At 38.7% G+C, this 22,948-nt stretch overlaps 1 protein-coding gene across 5 annotated transcripts in view; it reads right to left on the bottom strand.

Moving 5' to 3' along the window:
- Positions 1 to 22,948, bottom strand: part of TOX3 (TOX high mobility group box family member 3) — a 245,318-nt gene that overhangs the window by 49,928 nt on the left and 172,442 nt on the right. The gene's annotated exons all lie outside the window — the stretch shown is intronic.

Raw genomic sequence — 22,948 nt, 5'->3', positions numbered from 1 at the left:
CTACAGGTTTCTGCATTGTGTTAGGAAACACTGGGAAAGGAATGATGGAATTACAATGAAGAGGTAACATGTATAGGACTTAATTCTGCCACTGGAGTCTGTGTGGCCTTGGTCAAGCTTCTCAGCCTCTCTTTAGCTCTTAGTCCTGAGTATCTAATGACAACAAAATACTTGTTACATCACAGGGCATAGATTTTTAAGTAACACTAATAAGGAAAACAGAACAAATGAAGGATTGTTGCTCCAAAAGCAAGGAGAATAAGCCAAAAGCTGTAAAGTCTACAGACATAAAGGCTGTATCAGGCATCAGAATTTAATCACCATGTGCTAACATCCAGTTGGGTATCAAATTAAGGAGGAGAAAAAGCGATAGTACTCATATTGTCTCAATAGGTTAAGTTAAGAAATTGTAGTCTTTCTTTGGATATATGCTGGCATTTGTTAGCACCTTAAGTGTAACAGTGCCAAATTAAAAATACCAAGTCCCTTTTTATTGGATAGGCTAGATCAGCAAGACCTGTGCTTAAATCTTGCCCGCACATAATTTTTAGACATTCAAGCTTCAGAACAGGGGCTAAAGCCCTGAATGAAGCCAGGATTCACAGTCTTAAAGGTCTTATCAAGCTGTGGTTTTCTTTTTTCCACGCTCTCTGCAAAATGTTGACACTGTTGGCTACCTGTAGAATCGAAGGTTTTTTGTTTGTTTTTTTCTAGATATTTAACACTCCCGAGAAAATGTCAGGTTCATAAGGGCTTGAGGTAAAAACACAAAAGCAGACATTCCTAAAGTATTTCTGTACTTCTGGATTTAGACATTTTCTACCTAGATCTTAGTTCTATGCACTAGGGTATAGGCTCCTGAACTATTTGATTTCCAAAGGACAGAAATATTACTTGGTGAATTAGCTCCTGGTACTGCAGAGCCACAGAATGAAACAATCACTCCTAAAATGTGACTGATGGGTTTTATTCTGGTACCTCAGCTGGCTGAGTCAAAGAACTTAAGATGCTTTTTTTCCTAGCACAAGGATGACTGTGCAAAGCAGGATATTAGTGATATGAAGCTATTGCAACTGCACACCTACTATTTATGTGCAACTCAATCCCTCACTCTACACACGTACTTAACTCCACAGAGCAGCAACTGCTTCTGCTTTCAATGGTGGCACCAAAAAAAAGCTAAGACATGTTCAATGTTCTTTAAGTATTTGCTTAATTACCTTGCACAGGATTTTTTTCCTGTTATTCACCTTCTTGATTTAAAATATAAGTGACAGCAACTCTGCATTTTGAGTTAATGAATTTTTCAAATGGTTTATGGAGCTGAAGGATGGCTGTTCCCTCAGAGCCAACAATCAATGCTAACACTGGTGTGAGATCTTTGCCAATGTCCACAGCCATTCCTCCATGTAGATAAGATCCAAAAGCCGCTTCACCACTGTTTAATCAAGTTCCATCACTGTGTGAAGTTTTTGATTTTATTCCTCTCTGAAGATTACATAAAGGTGCAAATTTCCTGCATTACCTTGAGTGGAGAACACAGAAAAAGTCATGAATGTCCAATGTAAGATAATCTGTGTATCTTAAACTATGACATTTGCATTACCTATGCTATTTGTTTAAACTGCACACAGCACAAGTGGCAGACAGATCTCACTGAAGCCAGCAGTGACATGCAGCATCCCTGTAGATGCACGCCAATGCTTTCCAGAGCAAGAAGCTTTTGCTTCACTCCTGCAAACTAGATAAGGTGACACTGAAACTTCCAAAAGGTTGCTGATGACAGAGGAAGGAATTGTAGAAACTGCTGTGCTGGAAAATTGCACTGCAACAGAATAAATCATGGGAGAGTCACAGGAGCTGCATTTTTCCCCTTTCCGTTTTTGCTAAGAGAATGCAATAGAGCTTGGCCCAGGAGACCAATTCCAGATTGCCACATAAACTGTAAGCACTACTGTCTAAGGCTCTTATCAATTACCTTGCTGGCACCATACACTATCCCCCTATGTAAGAATGAAGGATCTAATAAGTAAAAAGAACTCCCTTATTTTAAAGAAGTGAGAAGTTTACATTTTGTTTCTCCTCTAAAATTTAATACATTTGTTTTAACACGCAGTCTTCGCTGAACTAACACTCAATGCAGAACTCTTTATATTGCTCTATATCACTGGTTTACAACATCTGTTTTTGTATTTAGCTGTTTTCATTACAAAAGGAACATCACACAATGAACTGTTCCCAGGAAAATAGAATTAGGAAGTATGAAAGATGTTACCTTTGCAAAAATACAGCATTCAGATACTAGATTATAATTAGGTTTCTATTCCAAGTATTTCAGTGCACGCTGTTAACTTTAGACAACATCATATGAACCTTTTAATTAGCATGTTATCTTCGGTGCAATTAATATCTTGTACCTCATATGTTATCTTCAAATTAAAACTTTTACTGTCTGAGCCATATTAATTAATCAGTGCAGCTCTAAGAGGGAGCAGACATCATTCACGAGTGAGTGTTTTTAGAATGTCACAGTCACTGACATTTCAGAGCAGTTATTTAGCTGTCTTCAGATAATACATGGCTATTACCTTCAACTTGCAGTGTCCCTGCACAAAAAAAAACTCGGCAGTTATTACATACATTCTTTTGCATCTATAAACAAATTTTTGTTGCCCGCCACAAAATATCCATTTTTTCAGTAAATATATATACATAATATATTTAAATGCTTGAAAACCCCCTCAAAACAGTCAAGAATATTCCTCTATTAGGGTCTGCAGCAAAGCATATAGCCAGTAGCACCAGTTCAAAGTAAGAAGTGATGAGATTGTTTGACCCTGAAGATAACAATATAGATGATGATCTTTTAGAAGCCATTGTGCCAACCTGACTTGCTGTGATGGATGAATAAAATCACAGCCTAACAGCTTGTCACAATACTTGAAATGAGAAGTTAAAAGAGAAAATAACTTCAAAAGATGATTGTCCTTATGGAATGGTTTTGAAAAGATATACAGTTTTGCTATTACACACCAGAGTTAATAAAGGTAAGCACAAAGCAGCTTAGTGTATCATGTCCATCAACAAATAAAGATATCTTTTTAATGATAAATTTCCTGTGCTAGGATCTCTTTTACTTCAGTTTATAAGCAAAGCACTCCTTAATCTATATCACACCAAAGGAAATTAATTTATTCCCAAGAAAATGCAGCAATAGGAATCAATCGCAAAACACTAAATTTTCTTGAATTGCCTCAGAAAATGGAAAGTAAGACCTAGAAGTATTCAGTAGATGAGAGGAAGATTTTCTTAGAACTGCAGCACATCATACTCCAAATTTCATTCCACAGTTACTTGATTCTGCTGATCCCTAAATCCAAAAATGTAGGACAACTGGACACCTACCTACCATACTGTTTTGCTTTCTAGATACTATCATGCCGTAAGCAGACCATTATTCTAATGATTTCACTTTGCAATTCCTCTTGTTAACAAAATTATTGAGCTTTATCAACCTCATATAAATTACGATCCGTGTACATTGTTACAACATACCTATTTTCAAAAGATTCTGAAACTACACGGAAATAGGCATTCTGAATTAAAACACACACGAACTTAAAGGAAAGAATTTGCTCCTACTTCTTACATCTGTATCCAACTATAATGATGAATGAGAATGACATCACCAGTAATATCACAGCATGACTCACTAATAAACTCACTGCAGTTATACAGGAGAGTAGTTGGACATGCTGATACACGTTATATATTTGTACATACTTCATATCTAGCAACATATTAAACATGTATGTATAGAAAGGTCTGCAGTAGTGCCTCAGACAGGCCACCCACAGCCCTCCACAAACAGCAATGAATTAAGGTTCAGAGCATTACCAAGGGGTTTCTATACATTATCATCTCTGTTTTCATAGAAAAAGTCAATGAGGGACAGGCACAATAAATGCCTTGCCCAAGGTCATATAGCAGTGTAATAACTGAAATGGGATTGCAACCCAAACACCCTGACTTTTATTTTAACAAAGTGTTTCTTCTGTTAGAATAAAGGGCAGAATCAGAGCATCTGGTTGTTTGTTTTTCTGTTTTGTTTTGTTTTAAGAGAACAGACTTGCTATCTTAAAGTAATCAGGTTACATTAGTTTATTTTGAAAAATCTGTAACTATTTTGGAACTGCAAGTTAAAAGAAAGTTGAAGTTACTAATAAGAGAACCAACATCAAATTGATGAACATGGAACTGGATTTGAATTGCATCCACATCAATGTTAATCAGTGGGTTTGGGGTTTTTTGTTTTTGTTTTTGTTTTTTGTTTGTTTGTTTTGTTTTGTTTGTTTGTTTTTTGAAGGAAGCAACTGCTTAAGAATAAACTTTCATCAAACTAAATACCTTTTACTTTTCTTACCAAAAATAGGCAGCTTTCATTAGAGGTTCAGAATAAAATGCAGAAATATTCTGATGGTACTAGCTTTAAGTCAGTATAATTGTCATCTAAATGCATTTTCTCAAAATACATATATATTTTTATATATAATAAATATATGCATGTACCAAATTTTCTTAGTACAATAAGCCCAGAGACATGTATTGCTGCTGAAATTATTTCACTCCTTTCATGAGGCAAGGATAAATGCATGCTGCATAGTCAGAATGAAATTCTCCTCTTTCTGAAGCCCCTAGCAAGGCCCACAGTCCCAAGGTCACGTTAGCTTTGAATCACACTTAGGCTCATACATAACAGGTACTCTTCTGGGTTAGTCCTAACTTTCAACTATTCCTAGCCCATAAAAAGCATAATAAAGGGTTATTACACATTATTGCAGTATCAAAATTACAGGTTTACAACTACGACTTCAAAAAGAAATCTGTTCTAGATTGAATTCACAGAAGATAGATGAAAAACAAAGTGATGAATCCCATACATAACCAAAGAAATGGTGTCTGAAGACACCTCTTGTTTGGCCTTCCAGAGAAAATGTGTATGCAAGATCCAGACTATGAAAGGCCCAGAACCACTCAGCTGTCTGATATGTCCTCCAAAGACATACGACAACCTCCTCAAGACTCACAGACTTGAATGCTTTCCTCCACGTCCCCTTGTTTTAAAATGTACCTGAATCATTTTGCCAGGAGCGATGAAGACAGGGATAGAATCCATGCTGCTGTTCCTCACACCCACTCATCATTGTTTTGTTTGTCCTTTTCCACATTTAGTGACAAAATTACCATTCTTACATGTCCCTAGCTTTGATATTCCAAATAATTTTAACACAAAACACAGAGGCTTCATCCAAACCACAACTATTCCAGAAGGTATGGCTGTCACTGACTCACCATATATATTTCAATTCTTTTGCTAGTGAAATTAACACAGTCAACTAAAAGGTTAAAGCATCTAATCTTAAAGAGATCACTGCTGAAATTTGGATGAATGATGGCCATTATGCAATCTATTTTTAATTATATAAAAGAATTTTGGTTAATCTGCACTCATTAGTTGGGTTTTCCTATCCAATAATAGGACTTTCCTGATTGAGAAAAGAAATTTACAGAACTTTAAAGCAAACAGTTTTCATTTACCTTTAATAAATTCATCTACTTTTAATAAACCTTTGGTATCAGTGTAAATAAGTGCTTATGCAGATAAATAGCACTAAACAATTAATTAAATGCTACTGAGCAAATGTTTTTTTTTTTTTTTTTTTTTTTTTTAAGTCTGAATGAATATTAGCTTTGTTGGTAAAGGACATTTTGAATATTTAGGGCTTTAAAAGGATGTGCCTCATTTCTTTGTACAGCAACAAATCTTCAGACAGTACTGCTGTCTGACTGCAGAAAACTACAATTGATATCTTTTCCATATATACTTAACCTCCTACAGATTTATTTGATTCTCAATAATTACTATTCTCTGGTAAGAGGCATATGTTATTATAGCACACTGCACTCCCACAAGCTGTCCACTCAGTGTATTTTAATAAATCTCTGCCAAAGCTGTATAAATTTGATCCTGTTTAAATTTAATAAGGATCAGAATATATCAAAGCACAAATTCCCATGGGAGAAATAGATATTTTGCATAGTTATTGAGTGCCCTATTCATAAATACAATGTGTAAGACCTAGACCATCAACCTTGAATTAAAAAGAAAAAGAGATTAATGTGTGCAAAGCTAGCTACTTCTTAAATAACAAGTAAAATTAGTGTTTAATAAAACATTTTCCCTATACTACTGTTGAAGACAGCAGCACTGCTACAGCTTCAATGTAAGCATTCTGAACGTCAGCAGTATACAAATACCTTCTCAATTTTGTAATTCTTTGTTTAAAGATACACTCACTCAAGGGCACAAGCTGCTAAGCATGCTACAAATGGTTCCTCTTGGGTTATGCCTGTTCTGTCACGTTCAGCAGGATCTCTGCCTTAAGCACAGACTAGATCAGCAACTAAGAGCCATTGCACAACCAGAACTCACTCAGGACCACGAGCAGCATGAACAGACATTTGGCATCCATTTTCTTCTGACATCTAGGAAAGGTAGAAAATATTCAACGCTCTATTAATTTGAGATAAATGCTGTTGAGTCTCCAAAATACCCCACAAAATTTTATGTTCTACTAAGGAGAACATTTTCATGCTTGCTGTGGAAACGTCGTGACTGTGCAAAAAGATGATGATTTACCTATCTTATGAAGAATTACGAGGACCATGATCATAAACACAGTGCATGCCTTCTAAATACATACATATCCACTTTTGTAGCTATTTCTTCAGTTTCCAGTGTTTTCCTCTGTTGTTGTTTTTCCAAATAAATGTTCTTTGCATATAAGGAAAATATATTTCAACCAGTACATGCAGAGACCATACTTGACAGCTGCTAGTTACAGAAGTGATTCATCAGTCTTCGTTAGGAAGTCTGCATTCCTTATTGTTGGTTTTGGTTAGTAATTGTTTATGTAACTGTGTATACAGCCTACTGCTTTCAAAACAGATCCATTTTCTCCCATCATTTTGATGGTTAAATGATAGGTATGAGAGAAAGGGAAAAAAAAATAGACTGTATTTATACTGAATTTAAATTCTCTTTCTCAGAGTAAGAGAATAAAAGTTAAAAGATAAGTCATTTTACATGGAGTAGAGATCTTCCTCAAGGGAAAAAAAAATGTGCTAAATCAATTTACCATTGTTTTACAAGTCAGCCACTGAGGATGAAATCACAGACTGCTGAAATTAATGGGAGTTTTGCCATTGACTTCAACGGGCCAAAGATGTCATCTTCAGTATTTTACTGTACGTAGAGGCCTGATGTCAGAACTAGTACAGCGTTACAAATACAATCCAGCATAATTCAGTCCATCACAGCGAAGCTGATCATACCATCACTCAGTCACTGCTCCAGCTCACATCTATAAGATTCTTGCTTTCTTTTCACATAATCATCATATAAGTGTTGGGAGTCAAGAAAAATCTGAGGCATATTTTTCACTGATATTTCTTCATCCACTGCCAACATTATGTTGTTATGGTGAAAATGCAGATAAAAACAAAGTTAAAAATTCAAATGATATCAATGGAAGTGGATGGAAACCACAAACAGTCAATATGGCCTTGCCAGCGTATTGCCAGTGCAATCACAGCACTTAAAAAACAGTTACTTGAATTCATATCAAATAATACCATGTTTAAATAATCACCCTGGGTAAACACATGGCTAGCTCTTTCATGTGCCACCTGAAGTACAGGGGTACAATCTGTCTTCGCTTTCAAGAACTTTAGAAAATATTGCACATCAAACGACGATAACGTTGGTTCCATTCAGAAATTCCATTCTTAAGTACTAAGAGCACTGAGGTAAGAGTACAGCCCCTTAATTTCTTCACTTTTATGAGGTTTTGTCTTTCAACTTTAACGTTATTTCAACAGTACTTTGTTTATTATGGAGATATTCTGCTGCATTTCCCTTTTCTCAGTTCATGAAATTTTCAATATAACAAGGAAAAAAAAACAGTTCAAATCCCTATTTTGAAAACCATATTGCCATTTTTATTCAGCCTGTATTTTAATATAGCATCAATATTTAACTACTTCATTAAATGAAGTGTGACTTTTATAGTGAAAATGTCAGTCTTTGCAGTTCATTAAATTCATTTAAAGCATAGCTGCTTGATTTTTTTTTCCTGAAGGAATAAAGGACTATTAACTAAAGGCATAAACTTAGCATTAGCATGCACTTTTTTCCTTCAAATTAACATTCAAGATTTGTAACAGTCTTTATAAATTTAAGAGATTGTTTGTATCCTTTTGCATTATCTTTATTTTTATAATAGATGTCATTTTTATAGCGTATACAAGTGTTTATCACAGTTGGATATGACCAGTAGGATGTCACAGAGGATATTAACATGTCACATGCTATTATGGAATCTGTAGAATTCTGCAAGTAGTATTAAAAATTCATTATTTTGAACCATGGCATCTGGAAAAATAAACTGTATATGATGTAAAATGTAATAACTCTAGGAATCCAATGGGGTTTACGAGTACTGCTTTTCTGTTTCATAAAGCATTCTTTGATGAGTACCCTTTCCCAATGAGGGTTTCTATTAACTAATACAAAAGAATATAAGGAAAGCTCAATTTCCAGAAAGGCAGTGGCATGTTTCTGCCAGATGTAAGAAATCCTGGCACACATTCTCTCGGACCTCTGCAACTACAGTCTGTAAGTCTGGAAACGATCATTACTTCTCATTAATAAATGGATGTGACTGTAAAATACTTTAACAAGAATAAAGAAGCTGCTTTGAAATGTACTAACAAATAGAAGTGATAATAGTTGCTATTGAATCGACTATCCCTTTAAGCATTAAAAGTAGATTTCAGTTAAATCTTTGGTATTGAAAGACAAATCACAATTTCTTTTCAATTGTAGGTTCAGCTTTGCCACAGCCTAGACAAAGCTCCTCTTTTGTATGTTCGTTGCTCCCAAAGCAATGCCTCCCGTTTATTTCCATGACAACTATAACAGATACAAAGGCCACAATAACACTATTTGGTAGCGTAAATTCTCAGATACAAAACACTGTTTTTCAGCAGTCAACACCATCAGTTGCCAATGATGAACAAGAGCCTGCATGCCATGCTTGCAAAAGTCTGCACCAGCACATGTTTCACAGCTGCTACGGTGGCATAATTGCTAAGAAGATTTTGCCCACACAGTCCATCTTTCATCAGCTCAAACAGACAGAAGTCAGAAGGTACCAAATTTAGACTATACAATGGTTGTCTTCTTCTCTGGCCTTATTCTGGACATTCAAGACTTCAGCTTAGTCAGCGTCACAAAGTAGCCATCAGAGTTGATAGTTTGTCCAGATTTCAGGAAATCCAGAAGAATCACCCATTTCCTATCCCCCCCCAAAACCAGTCACTTTACTCAGCACATCACTTTACCCACTGAGGGCTGCATCTTCAACTTTTTCTTCACTGGGGAATTCACAGCTGGCCCCTCCATGGACTGCTGTTTTATTCCAGCTTGCAGTGATGATAACACATCACCAGTAAGGACGTGATGTGGGACACAGCCTCCTTCAGCCTTGTATTAGTTCAATAGGTTCTGTCAAACTCTGCTGCCATCTGCCACACAGCAACAAAATTTAACGGGATATTGGTGGGAAGGTTCAACCTCTACTGCCATAACACCAACATTCACCTTTGACGCCATGGGCAAACAGAATAAAATAGGAGACATTACTTGCAGAGTAGCCCTCATGGTAAGCAATCAGAACCACTTCCTTTTCACAGGTTGCGCTAAGTAGTCGATGCTTAATTCCTTACCATACAGAGGGCAACTGTGGGTAGGGGACTCGACATGGACAATGTGACTTTTTAAAGTGTTTCACCTTCACAACTGCAGTACCCATCCTCTGAAAAATCAGATTCATTTCCAGTGTCATGAACACATAATCCAAAATACCCTACCACACGTAAATTCTTTGGGTACCACATCTCGGTAGTATTGTGCACCACAAGGATTTAGGACTTCAATTTTAGAGGTCACCATATTCCCCATTCCTCACATCCACAGGCACTTGAGCTTCAATGCAACCTGAGTAGACATCAAACTAGAGAGGAAGAGGAAACGAAGATTGCAGTAAGTAGTGCCCACCTAAGTTTACAACTTCCTAAAACAGATTTTCTTCCACAAACATGTACAACAAACAGTTGTATTTTCTAGAAAGCTACTTTGCATCTCTAAATCTGTGCTCAACCACTGTGATTTCTTTTTTAGCGTGTCAGAAGTAACAGGGTTTACAGAAAATCCTTGAACTATATTCCTCAGCAATAATTTAAGAGAATAAAAATTGAATTACCACGATGCTCATCCTGAAAAAGAATGAAGGAACTCTAAGCCTTAATTACAGAAGCAACAATCAGAAATACAAACAGTTAGCCAGTACCAAAGGCACACATTGCAGATTGGAGTTTCTGACAGATTCAAGCATTATGTAGCGTCATTTCTTACCGTTACATCTGCCAGCTCAGACTGATGGGCTCTAAATATCAGTCCCTCGCTGCAAGATTACATGGAGCTAAACAAAAAATCATTGCTTTTAGGATGCCATGAGTTAACACATAACTACAAAGACAGAGGTCTCCAGGTGGCTGCATTAAATCCACATGCTTTAGCCAGGTCACAATCATCGACTCACTGTCACCAATACAAGCACACCCTGCAGACTGGGATTCCCATCCCTGTTCTTTATTTTGAACTGTTATTTTAACAGAGTTAAGATAACTATCCTGAATGTGAATCAAGAGGTCTGTTTCCCCCCTGTATGGGACCCATCATTGTGCTGGCCCTCCGCAAACTTCCCCAGAGTCAGTTTAGCAAACTATCTACCGCTACCCACAGGTTCTCTTCAACTGGCAGACATCCCTATTTAAAATGAACAAACACACCACCTACAGTTTCCTATTATACGATAGGCCAGGAAATAGAAATGTACCTAAAAAAAAAAAAAATCATGAGAGTGATTAGAAAGACATAATAATAATCACAGAGAACAGCAGGAATTTCCCTATATGGGTAAGTAAACAATTATCTTGTTATTTTTGTACACTGATCTAAAGACAGATGCAAATGAACATCATGAGATAAAGTGTATTTCCTGGGAATGCCGCCCTCTGAAAAACTTCTGATTTGCTTAGAGAAAAATCAGTGCAAGAGCTCTTTCACAACTAAATTTCTTGCAATTCCAGCCAAATATATATATATATATATATATATATACACATATATGTATACACATGTATTGCATATATATATATATCACTATACGTCACTATGGTTGCAAGCACAAATACTCCATACAATGATATAAAAAAAGTCGTGGAAAATGCATCAATTTCCTGCCTAAACAAGATTATGAACTGGACTGTTCAAGGAAAGATTGAAAGAATGGAATTAAGCTGCTCCTCTGTACTCTAGATATTAACCAGTAATCCATAGTTTAGCTCTAATCCTTAATTTACTCTACTGTATGTAATTCCACTTTTATCATATCTATGGCAACATCTGGTACTGTCAACTGTTTTGCTTAAATTTAAAAACCAAAGAAACTATATCGTACAATGGTAGAAAATAGCGCCTAGATTAAGGAATCTGAGTTTTCCCAGCCCTTGTTGTACACAACAGGGAGGTCCGGCTGTGAGAAATTAAATGTCCAAACTTTTAGGGTGGGGTGGAAGGAAGTTGCAAAGAATTGCTTGGTTCAATAAGCAGCTCTTGCGAGGCTGGAACACTTACAACAATGCTGGCAGATGGAACTTCTTCCACAGACATGACAACATATTCCGTATTCATGGTCAAAAGGAAACCCACCAATATCAAGTGTGATCATAGGTTTCTCATTCCCAGCGTAAGCCCAGAGCCAGCATTTGTGTAGCCAGTTCTGTATCAACACCATCTTCTCTCTCATCTTGCCACTTTTCTCATATTGCTGTTAAAGCATTGATATTTCAGGTTTCTTATGTCGTCTTTTCTTAAGAAAAATCGATTCTCCAACTGTGAGGTACTTATTTTAAAAAAAAGAAATCTTTGCTGCCAGACCTGCAATTTTCTGTGTCATCTCATTCACGCTTCAGAAATGAAGATTACCTACACCTTCCCAACTAGAAGCAGCTGAATGTAGCTTCATTTTTGTTTGGTATCTAAGCTGGAGAAAACATCGTGATGATTCACTTGTTTAGTAAAAACACAGACAAAACCAACTTGGGACCGTCTTCATGCTTTCTACTGAGGCAAATGTGTGGATGAGAGGCTGGATACAGCTGGTGCTTTTTAGCAGCCAGAGCAATGCTTACCAACATCACAGCCTGTCCACACATAACGTATGATTAGAACCGTTTCTTTTGTTTTGTCAGCAGGTACGAAGAAGTGTCTTTATGCTCTTACAAAATGAATGGTTCACTGCCCAAGAAACGACCACTTCAAAACACATCCGCCAAGCTGAATTTTTTCCAGCAAGTTTATGAAGCTCAACTAAGAAGCAGAAACATCTCTCTTCTTCAAAGGAAGTATATTCCTATGCACAAGAGCAGGACTGTACTCACTTCTTTAGAAGATTTTGGGAAGTAAAGATGAGAAAGGAAAAGTTGAGCGTGTTTCAAATCAGTTCTTATCAAAAGTTCAGTTTATTTGTTTTTCTCATTGATTTATTTTTTATTTTTTTTTAATAAACATAAGTCATCTTCACAGGGAAAACTTCAGCAGTTGGGATCAATAAAGCAACTTCCCTTTTCTTTGCATTCACACTGAGATTCATCATCTGAAATCTTGTAACTTCTCATTTCTGAATGCAAAGATCCCAGGCAAAGGGAGTTACAGGAGAAGGCTGCAGATAGGAGCTTCTTTGCTTGGATAACACATGTCCATGGAATGAAGAATTAAAAGATGAACTTATGAACCTCACTCCTTCCCCAGAGTTAATGTGAAGTCTCAGAATGCAAAGAGCATGCATTTCTACCTTCTTCCCTGCCTTCCTCTCTCCAAACAAACAAACACAGCATCAAAACCACAGAAAGTTAGGAACTTGGGCAGACTGAAAACAATTAATACCCAAATGTTAAATGCTTAGCAGCATTCCCTATCCGCTACTGCCTCTTTCTCACTAAGGTGTTTTCACAGCCCCATTTCTATTCTTTTTCTCAATTAACAAATGGCCACTTCCTAGGGCTCCAGAGAATACAAAGACTGCTTCCTACCACAGCAGAGTGAAAGACGAAGTAAAAGCACTAATATCAACAAAATAAGAAGAAACTGAAAAACAATAGTTAGAAAAGAAGGAGATAGAAGATTTCTCACTGTTAAAATTCTGTGCTAGGAGTGTGCTGTGCATTGCTTGTACTCACCGCAGCTGCAGCGTATCAACATGAGTTCATGATTCTGAAGGAACAAGATTGATTTCCCTCCCTCCATGGAGATTGTTCCTTTTTTTTTTTTTTTTTTTTTTTTTTACATTCACGTTTATTTTGAAAGAGAAAGGTTACATGCAGGGGGCAGAGAGGAAGCTGTATGCTTGGTATCAGTTCTTACCCATGCAGAGAATGAATGAAACTCAGAAGATCTCCAAATATGGAGTCTAAAATCATATAGAAAGCTTTTACATTCTTATGACTTCAAGACTTCACCCTTTCTTATGCCATTTTAAATATTCACTATTGATGTCTTGACATTTTAATTGAGTTTGTTACCCTTTTCTGAGACACAGAAGCAGAGCTAGGAAGAACAGCATAACGTTTACCTGCAGCTTGTCATAATACAAATCAAGCTCTTGATCATTGTTGCTCACTTCTCATGATGAGAGAACTAAGATAAGAACTTCCATTTAGAAACAGTTTTGCATAAACACACAGTTAAACAACGTGGAATGCTATGCAGAGATAGCCATGGTGAAATTCAGTTAATTAGTGGGAGTGCAAGCAATGACAAGGAGACCTGATCTCAAAAGAAGGTGCACACAGAATCATAGAATCACCAAGGTTGGAAAAGACCCACAGGATCACTCAGTCCAACCATCCACCCATCACCAATAGTTTTCACTAAACCATGTCCCTCAACACAATGTCCAAACATTGAATACCTTAAATACCTCCAGGATCGGTGACTCCACCACCTCCCTGGGCAGCCCGTTCCAGTGCCAAATCCTTATTCCATATCCTAATGTATGCAACCTGTACAACAACAAATAGCCTCTCCCCACCTTTCCCAGCAGTGGAACATTGCTACAACTTGTACGGTGTGTTATCACCAGTAATATGTTTGTGCTGACAGAATTCAAGCTAATCTTTGCCATCCTTTCTGAAGTGCTTTCTAATAGAGAAGACAAGAAAGACTACTAATCTACCACAAGTTGTTTGCTGACTATACTTAGAAAAACAATTTTCTACTTAAACTGTGTAAACTGTAGCTGCAGATTGAGACAAAATAAACACAGAATCATAGAATACAATTTTGTACTTTATTTAGTTTTTTAGAAGAATTACAGATAAAAAGAGCAAGATTTGTTGCTGAACTCTATGCTGGACAAGTCTGTATATGCAAAATTCTGAAGAGCTATCACTTTGCCTAACCAATGAATATAACTAATGTTTTCATTTTGTGACATCTTTCTAGGTTGTGCTTAGCCCTAGATTGCAGTACCTGCCTTTTGCCTTCCTAAGCCAGAGCCATACGTCAGCCAAACACCTGTCCCAGCAGTGGTGCCCCCAGAGACACCAGCCAGCCCAGGCCTAAGCAGAGCCAAGGGGACACCAGAGAGTGACCCCAGAAACCTGCCGCCTCTGAGCAAGCTCCAGGGATGCTCTCACAGGAATGGCACCCACCAAGCTGACTCCACAAAGGCAAAATCTCAGCAGCAAGTCCCCATCTCAAGGTGCAACTACTGGGAAAGTATGAAGCAGCACTTTTTCCTGAAGCCACTGATGCACACAATTGTATCAAAGATTATTTTTAAAAGACCATGGTAAAAAAAAAAAAAAAAAAAAAAATGAAAGCAGAGCACAGATAATGTATGTCCATATGGCTCATCAAATCCTTGAGACAACAATTATGTATTTTCAACAAGCTGTACTACACTTAACACACCTTACAGGCATCAACTAAGAGCTCAGAACAAAATTGTTTGGTTAAAGGAGGTGTATCAGGTACTAGACCCTAAAGCACAAAGGTGCAAGAAGAAAACAAAGGAGGCTTTTCCTTACCACTACTTCTGCTATTTCCAAAACAACCAGTAGGTATCAAGAAAGCAACAGTGAAAGTCGCCACCTATAAAGCCAGACTGCCTGGCATGACATAACACCTGACTTAGTTCCCACGTGTGCTCCTTGGGCTCAGTCTTACCACCAGGTGAGCATGAAGACAATTTCAGGTAGGGTTTTAAACTGTTAGAAGGAATGAAAGCTATTAAAACATTAAACGGACAGAACAGAAGCACCTGTTCAATCCATTTCCATAAAAACATCTTGTACTTGTGGACTACTAGGTAGAACAATATAAAATGAAGGAGCTTGTATCGACTTGTCATTGCACACTCTTAGAAAACCATGAACAGGGAGTCACGTACATATAAACACATGATTTAGTTCAAGTATTACTCTGTAGTGCAAACACTTTCATCCATGTATCTAAATTGAACTCTCATTCAAAATTGCACCTCCTCAAATGTTAAGCTCTGTGATATGCCCCATGCACAGTCTTGAAATCAGTCTCATTTTACCTACAGTTTTGCCGTGGAAAACATGTAGAAAATTTGTTGCAAAATTCTACTTGTTTTGCCTCATGTATAGAGCAGGCAACAACAACTTTTTTAACTGTAAGGTCAGTGTATTTCTAACTATGGTAAGCAACACAATAGGAGAAAAAAGAGCCACGGTAGATTGTGGTAAGAAACTGCAGCTATCAAGTTTTTCACATGAACGAATCAATAGTATGAGATCCTCACATTTACATCATCATCACTTCATCCACATGTTTACTAAGAACCACAAAAGTAACTGCAGTACCCTACTAAAGCAAACACAATGACTATTTTCCCATGCCTAATACAATTCATATTTATTTAATAAAAGAGATTCCTCAAAAAGCAGAGGCCTTCTAACCCTCTATCAGTAAAACTGTTTACTGATCAAAGCAGTTTAAAAAGAATACGCTTTTATGAATAACACAGCAATACTGAAATACAGTCCCCTAAACCATTCAACTATTTGTATAAGCCTTATGACTTTAAAGAGAGAAATATGAAAAGCAGAACAGGAGATAAATATGATCTGCTCTGAAAATAAGCTACTCTGCTAAGCAGCAATTGATTTTTGCATGGTTTTAACACATTTTTTCATATCAAAATTAGACAGTTAATCAATATTGAGGTGTTTAAATATGTCCGGAACCTCCAAACCTTTCAGTAATTCACTGACTTTAAATATAGGAGCTGCCCCACTGGGATAGTAAGGGTGGTTCTCACAGTTCAGGCTGTGTCCATGCATGAGTTCCTGGCAAGATGAAAATAATTCAGTACTACATTCATTTACATATCTAAGAAACTATTAAATTTTCGTAATCCCTATCTAATTTCTCTAGCATTTTCTGTTTACAGAATTATAGTGCACATTATACGTCATTTTCAATGCTAAACACTGAAAAGTTTCTCTTGGCAAGTTTTCTTTAGAAAGTCAAATGGGGAGATGTCACCTTTGTACTAGTTCTCACAGTACCATAATGAAGCTATGGAAAAGATTTTTTCAAAGACTGAAAACTGAGCCCTACTTTGACTGCTATAGATTTTGTGAAACTCAGATCTACTGAAGAGCAGTAATAACCCCAGTAAGGTTCACTGCCAGAGGACTCTAGAAAAATTAGAAGGTAGTCATTCCAAAAATGGAGGGTTGGTCTTTTACATATAGATGGAGGTAAATAGCTTCCAGTGACCAAAATACGCAAATAGATTCCAGTCTGAATGCAGAACTTCATCTTGCACGCATCCTACCCATCGGTAATTCTGCATATTTGCAATCTCTTATTCAATTGCTCGGCTCGTCCAAACTCTTAGAATACTAAACCTACAGAAGAGAAAATTCTGGTCCAAATGTGTATGTAGAAGCAATATTCTGTTTAGCACAATGATTTTACATCATCACCAATGACAGCCTTCATGAAATGGAAGAGGCAAATGAGGAGATATCCATGCCTCTGCAGCTGCCACCTCCACCAGTGACAAATGAAGTCATGCCCAAAGAAGTAGAAATGAAAAGTAGAATCAGAAGGCAAACAAATGTCTTATTTCAGAGGTTGCCAGTCCCACTCCTGACCTTTCATCCAAACTTCCCCTTCATTTTTACCTTCACTATGTCACAACCCACTCATCTGCATAAGATTTAGTCTCAGCTTGCACAAGCCTGTGGCCAGGAGTGATGATATATGGTCACAGTGACCCAGACAGTGAGAAAGATGCAACTTTACAATAGGAGAAAATAAAGCACTGAATTGCAAACGTTTCTCCCAAGAAATGCCAAGGGCAGGTCTGATCTAATGTCCATGTAAGTAAATCAAAGATGTCCACAGTGAGTCAGTCTACAAAGTGCATAAACAACTTGAGAAACAACTGCCAGAAAGAAAAAAAATATAGAAGAAGAAAAAAGAAAGAAAATGAAGAAAAAGAAAAAAATATATATACATTTTTCTATTTATGATCTTTTTTTTAATTTTTAATCAAGCTTAAAGGGATACTGAGGGATCACGTGTCTGTTTTTTTTTTTTTTAGAACAGACTGCTTCAGAAAACACATTTAGTTTTGACAGCATATCCTCAAGTATGGATTGGAATTTGGAGGCTTCTTCATCTTCCAAAAGATTTTTTTTTCCCCTCTTGATATTTACATAGGGATTTTCAACAAAACACAGGTTGCTGGACAGGAAGACATTCAGAACACTGATGCCAGCAGCTGGCACGTGAGCTACACAAACAAACCAAAAAAATGAGAAGAACTGTTTGTTTAAATCATTCTTCATTTTCAATAACAAACTAAAGTGTGCTACATTCAGTCACACATCTTAACAGATGGAACGGAGTCTGCAGTCCTGGTCAGATGGATCTGCAACACCCCGCTCAGAAAACTCAGTGTTTTCAGTGTGCTGAAAGCAGTCTGTATTCTCAGCCTGCCTGCCCATTACCACCACACATCTGAGAAAGTTGGTGCAGACCTGCGTTGAGACCCCCAAGGCGTGTGCTGCAGAAGCCATTGGGCAGCAGCAGTCTCCCCTTTGTTTTTTGCCAGTTCAGCAGTCCCACAAACACCTGCACCTTCCAATACATCGAAACAGGGAATACATGCAAAACGCAATTTGGATTGGTCTGACAGGTGCTAACACGCAGTGGAGAAGATATGAAACGGTAACCTTGTTATAGAAACAAACAATGAATAAGGTGGCAGCAAGCATGATCTCATCAAAGTCTTCATCTGAGCGCAGCACAGAGGCAAAGACCAGAAGGCTCTTGTGTGACATTGTTATCTGAAGTCCTGATTAGATTTTCACCTCAGAGTTCTCAATTTTGGTAGCAATCATCGCAAAGACACTATGGTGACTGGCACTCTATAAATACATCATACAGACAAGTAACAGTACGGAGACGGCTATCAGATAAGAGTTTGAAGCATCTGAAAATGCAGCCCTGCCATTAGGTCCGAGTAACAGTGCAATTTTACAGCAGAAGAAACGTGATTACAGATAAAAAGGTAGGATTAGCTCTGCGCAAATTCTTTTCCTCCTAAATTAGATTATCATCACTCAATAGCAGTAGTTGGGTTTTTGGGGGTTGTCAGGACTCAACAAATACATAGGCATGTGTTAACTGTACACGTGATAGAAGCCTGCAGCACACCCCAAAGGGCACAACATGGTGGACCTCACTTTGCTGGGACTGTGCAGAACTGGGACCACTGAGCCAGTGAAATGCAGTCTACGTGAGCTACCCCCACTTCAAGCATCTGCCAAAGAACATAAGCTGTTATTTCCCATCTTTGTGTTTCACTTTTATTATGAATTCATGGCAATTCATTACAGCATACCTCCGTCTGAGGCGCCACACTCAGTGCAGGCAGTACTGCAGGCCCTGCTCACCCACTTGGTGATCCCTCACCATAGAAGCAGAGGAGTGAGTGGGTCCCTGACACACACAGCAGAGCTGCCATCGCTACTTTAAACTATTGGTACTTTAGAAACACACCTGCTTATCCTTTCTGCACACAGTGAAAGCACTCCTGATTACTCAAGCACTTGGTATATTGCTGTGCATTATTACAAGTGTCTTACTGATACAATTGTAATCCACTGTAACGAAAACAACTAACAGGTGTTGGGTTGTTGCTTTTTTAATCACCAGGAAGAAACCGCTCCTCCTAAGTAAACTTTGTATATAACCATCTCTTCCTCGTGTCTCAATAACCTAGGGTGCATTCAATAGAGGATTTGTAGCATTAGAGCAGAAAAGTTGCAGTGCCCAATCCAGTCAGTGCCCTCGTTATATGAACTCATTCCAAGCACTGCAGGGTCTGGCACAGTTGCTGCCCTTGGCATCCGTGGGTTTCCTTGCAAAGCTCTTTGAGAGAGTCACATCACCAAATCTGGAGGTGACTGTGCCCGTAGGACAGTGCAGTGCAAGTTGAGGTGGTGTTACAAAGGGCAGTTCGTCTCCTTGTGGACACACTCATGGGATTCTCACACTTCTTCTTGCAAGCACAGAGAACCACTGAATCCCTCACGAGCAGCCAAATATTTTGGGATCTTTCTCCTTTGTCAGCAGTAGTTGCCTGCATAGTCCTGAGGTTTTGAGATACGAGAGGCAGGGGAAGGCTGTTCTGGGAAAGAACCCCTTCAGCACACTTGCCACACGTGCAGGAAGATCAATGGGAAACGCCGAAGATAAAATGGCATTTACAGATCTGCTAGTCAAAACAACAGAAAGTTCCCAAGCCCCGAGACAAAGCTAGGAACGTACCTCCCAGGGCCAGCCTCAGCACGGGCAGAGCAGGGCTGCTCACACGCCCACGGCACGCGGCAGCTCCCAGCTCACAGACCGCTCTCACCAGGAAAGGAACCGCCGCGACCACACCGCAGCACAGCCCAGATGTGAACCAGCATACATGCAGAGCAGATGATGAGTGAGCACTGGGCTTTCTGTCTTAACTGCGTACATGCACTCATTGTCTCTCACCATCTGCTGTATGAAAGAAAAACCTATGCATGTATAGGCACACTAAATCTGCAAGGAGAGTAATTTTCAATCGTTTGCATAACTGTAATCCATTTTTGCTACCAACGCGTGCTAATAGGAATGGCTTATAGGCCAGCTGAGCATGCCACTAACCTACTGCTATCTGTGCTTTACCTCTGGAAGAACAAGATAACCTTCCTGAGCTTCTTTTGTAAAATGCAAAATATTTCAGCCAAAAACATCAAGCTCTGACATTCACACACGTATGTCGGCACCTAAATTATGGTACAGATGTTTGAAATTTGTATCCTTCGAGGACAATCTGTACAGGAGAGATAAACATTATAAAATGTAGACAGCTAAATAATGAAGTAAGGGTTCTGGAATTTCATACAATGATAACTCATGGGCTGAGCAGTACACATTTAGGGTTTGAAGTTTTCTTTTTCCTTTTCAAATTGCATCATGAGAATTGTGGTTCCTCTAATATATATATAATATTATATATATATATATTATAATAATATATTTATATATGTTATAATATATTATAAAAATATTTATATTATATATATATATTTGCTGTGATGAATAGTAGCTCTCAAAATACTTCTAGTACAAGACATGTTATATACTCAATAAGTGAAAAAGTTTGTTTAGAAAAAAACACTACAAAACTATAGCAAATGTCCAGAATTACTCTCCAACAGGGCTATAAAAGGGCTCAAAACAGAAGCAGCGTGTTTTACAACAGCTGGCATCCTTCAACTTTCTGTAGTTTTTATAGTTACTTTTCAGTCATTTTTTCTGTACACAAAGCAGTAAGAGCCTTCTAGAAACAGATCATACTTGGGCAACTCCACGGCACGGAGGTGCATCGCTGCTATCCCAAACCACCAGCAACCAAACACATGTGGGGTCAAGTTATGGACTCTCACACCAGCACCGAAAACTTATCAAATATGGCCCTGATCCAGCAAAGCACTTAAGCACATGCTTTACTTTAAACATGTAAGTAATCCTATTAGAGTAAATGAGATTCAGCATAAACCACTGGGCTGAGTCTCAGAATACCTTGGTTGTGGCCCTGATTATGTCAGTGACCGACGGCGTAACCTTGGAGAAATCGCTGTCTTTCCATCTCCTCTTTCCTCTTTCACCCCTTCTGCATGTTTACCACCTTGCCCACTATCCAGACAGAAATAAACCCAGCCTGGACACTTGTAGAAGCTGCACCACAACTTGTGGTCCCTACCACGCTTACTTTAGGCACTCAGAAAGTGGCATTTGTGCTCTCCCCAAAAAAGCAATACGACAACCCCTAACCTTCAGAATGCCCATCCAGTACGGACAGTGGGTTTCAAAAGCACAACACTGAGCTTAAAAGGGAGCTGTGCAGAGCACCTGCACAAGGCCTGGACCCCTCACACTGTTGCCCAGAGGCCAGGCCTGGCATAGGGCTCGATTGTCACACTACTGCTCCCACTGAGGGACAAAGGTGCAGCCCGAGGGACAGCAGCCTGTGCAGCAGCCCTGCTCCTGCACCGTGGTTACAGTAAGAGGCCTTGTGTTCAATGTTTGTAGACACGGTGCTACAAGGTACAGTTTGCCACAGGTATGCCATATGCCATCAGCGCTGTGTCTGATCCTGAGATTGCTTTCACATAAAGAGTTGGGCTTTTGCAGATACATTCAGCCACACAACACGCTCACCCCTGCCTGCACGCTGCCTGCTGCCCGGTGCTTGCCACAGGCAGCGTCAGGGAAGAGCACAACCAGGCAGCACAGACAGGCAGGCAGGATGCTCAGATGAGTTCCAGAAAGATTAGGTGAAATACTGTCCCCAGTGAAATCAATAACAGTTCTCCCATTTACTTCAGCAGAGTACATATCTCAGCTCTCTTCTGTGCCTTCTGATCATCTCAGTGCCAGCCAGAGGAATCATTTATTCTCCTTAGAAAAGCAGGGAAAAGAAAGGGAAGAATGGAAGGAAAGCAAAGCAGGGGGGAAAGCTGCGAAGTAAACGCTCTCCTCTTATTCGCTGGTTTAAAAAACAAACAAACCAACCTTACCACATCTGCTCTGTTTACAGATTATAAAGAACAGAGGCGATGAGATTAGCCCGGTGCAGCGAAGGCCCTCCTTTCTAGGAACTCACTCAGATTCCTCGCCCGTCCTCGGAGCACCTGCACCCAGAGCACAGCAACACAGCCCCGCTCCTCATGCCCTGCCCACACCAGGCCTGCCACGTGCCAAGATAACCATCACAGGACACAGGCAGTAGGAGCTGTGCTCCACTCACTGAGATACGTTCTGCCACGGACTGGAAGAGACTTGCCAAGATTTCATTCAGGAGCACAGAAACCAAACTGTATTTTTGAATAGGTCAAAAGTTGGTTACTTCTGACTTATGCTGAATGTGTGCTCTGTTCTCATTGTACGTGGAAGGGAAACACAGCAGAAAGGTTATAAATAATTCTGCATTTGCTGCAAGTTAACAGACACAATAAACTTCTGGTTTTGAAAGCATTCAGCATTTTGGACACTAAAAAAATAACAACAGAAGGACCCTTACAGCAAACTGTAACAGCTCCTGAGATAAGCACACACCGTGTGTAACAACCAAGCTCCCAAACAAGCGAGATTTACACTAAACAATGCTGCCTG

This window comes from Gallus gallus, chromosome 11 (genome assembly GCF_016699485.2).
Source record: "Gallus gallus isolate bGalGal1 chromosome 11, bGalGal1.mat.broiler.GRCg7b, whole genome shotgun sequence".
NCBI lineage: Eukaryota > Metazoa > Chordata > Aves > Galliformes > Phasianidae > Gallus > Gallus gallus.
Note: the sequence above shows the minus strand (reverse complement) of the source record. Positions and strands in the feature narration are given on the sequence as shown.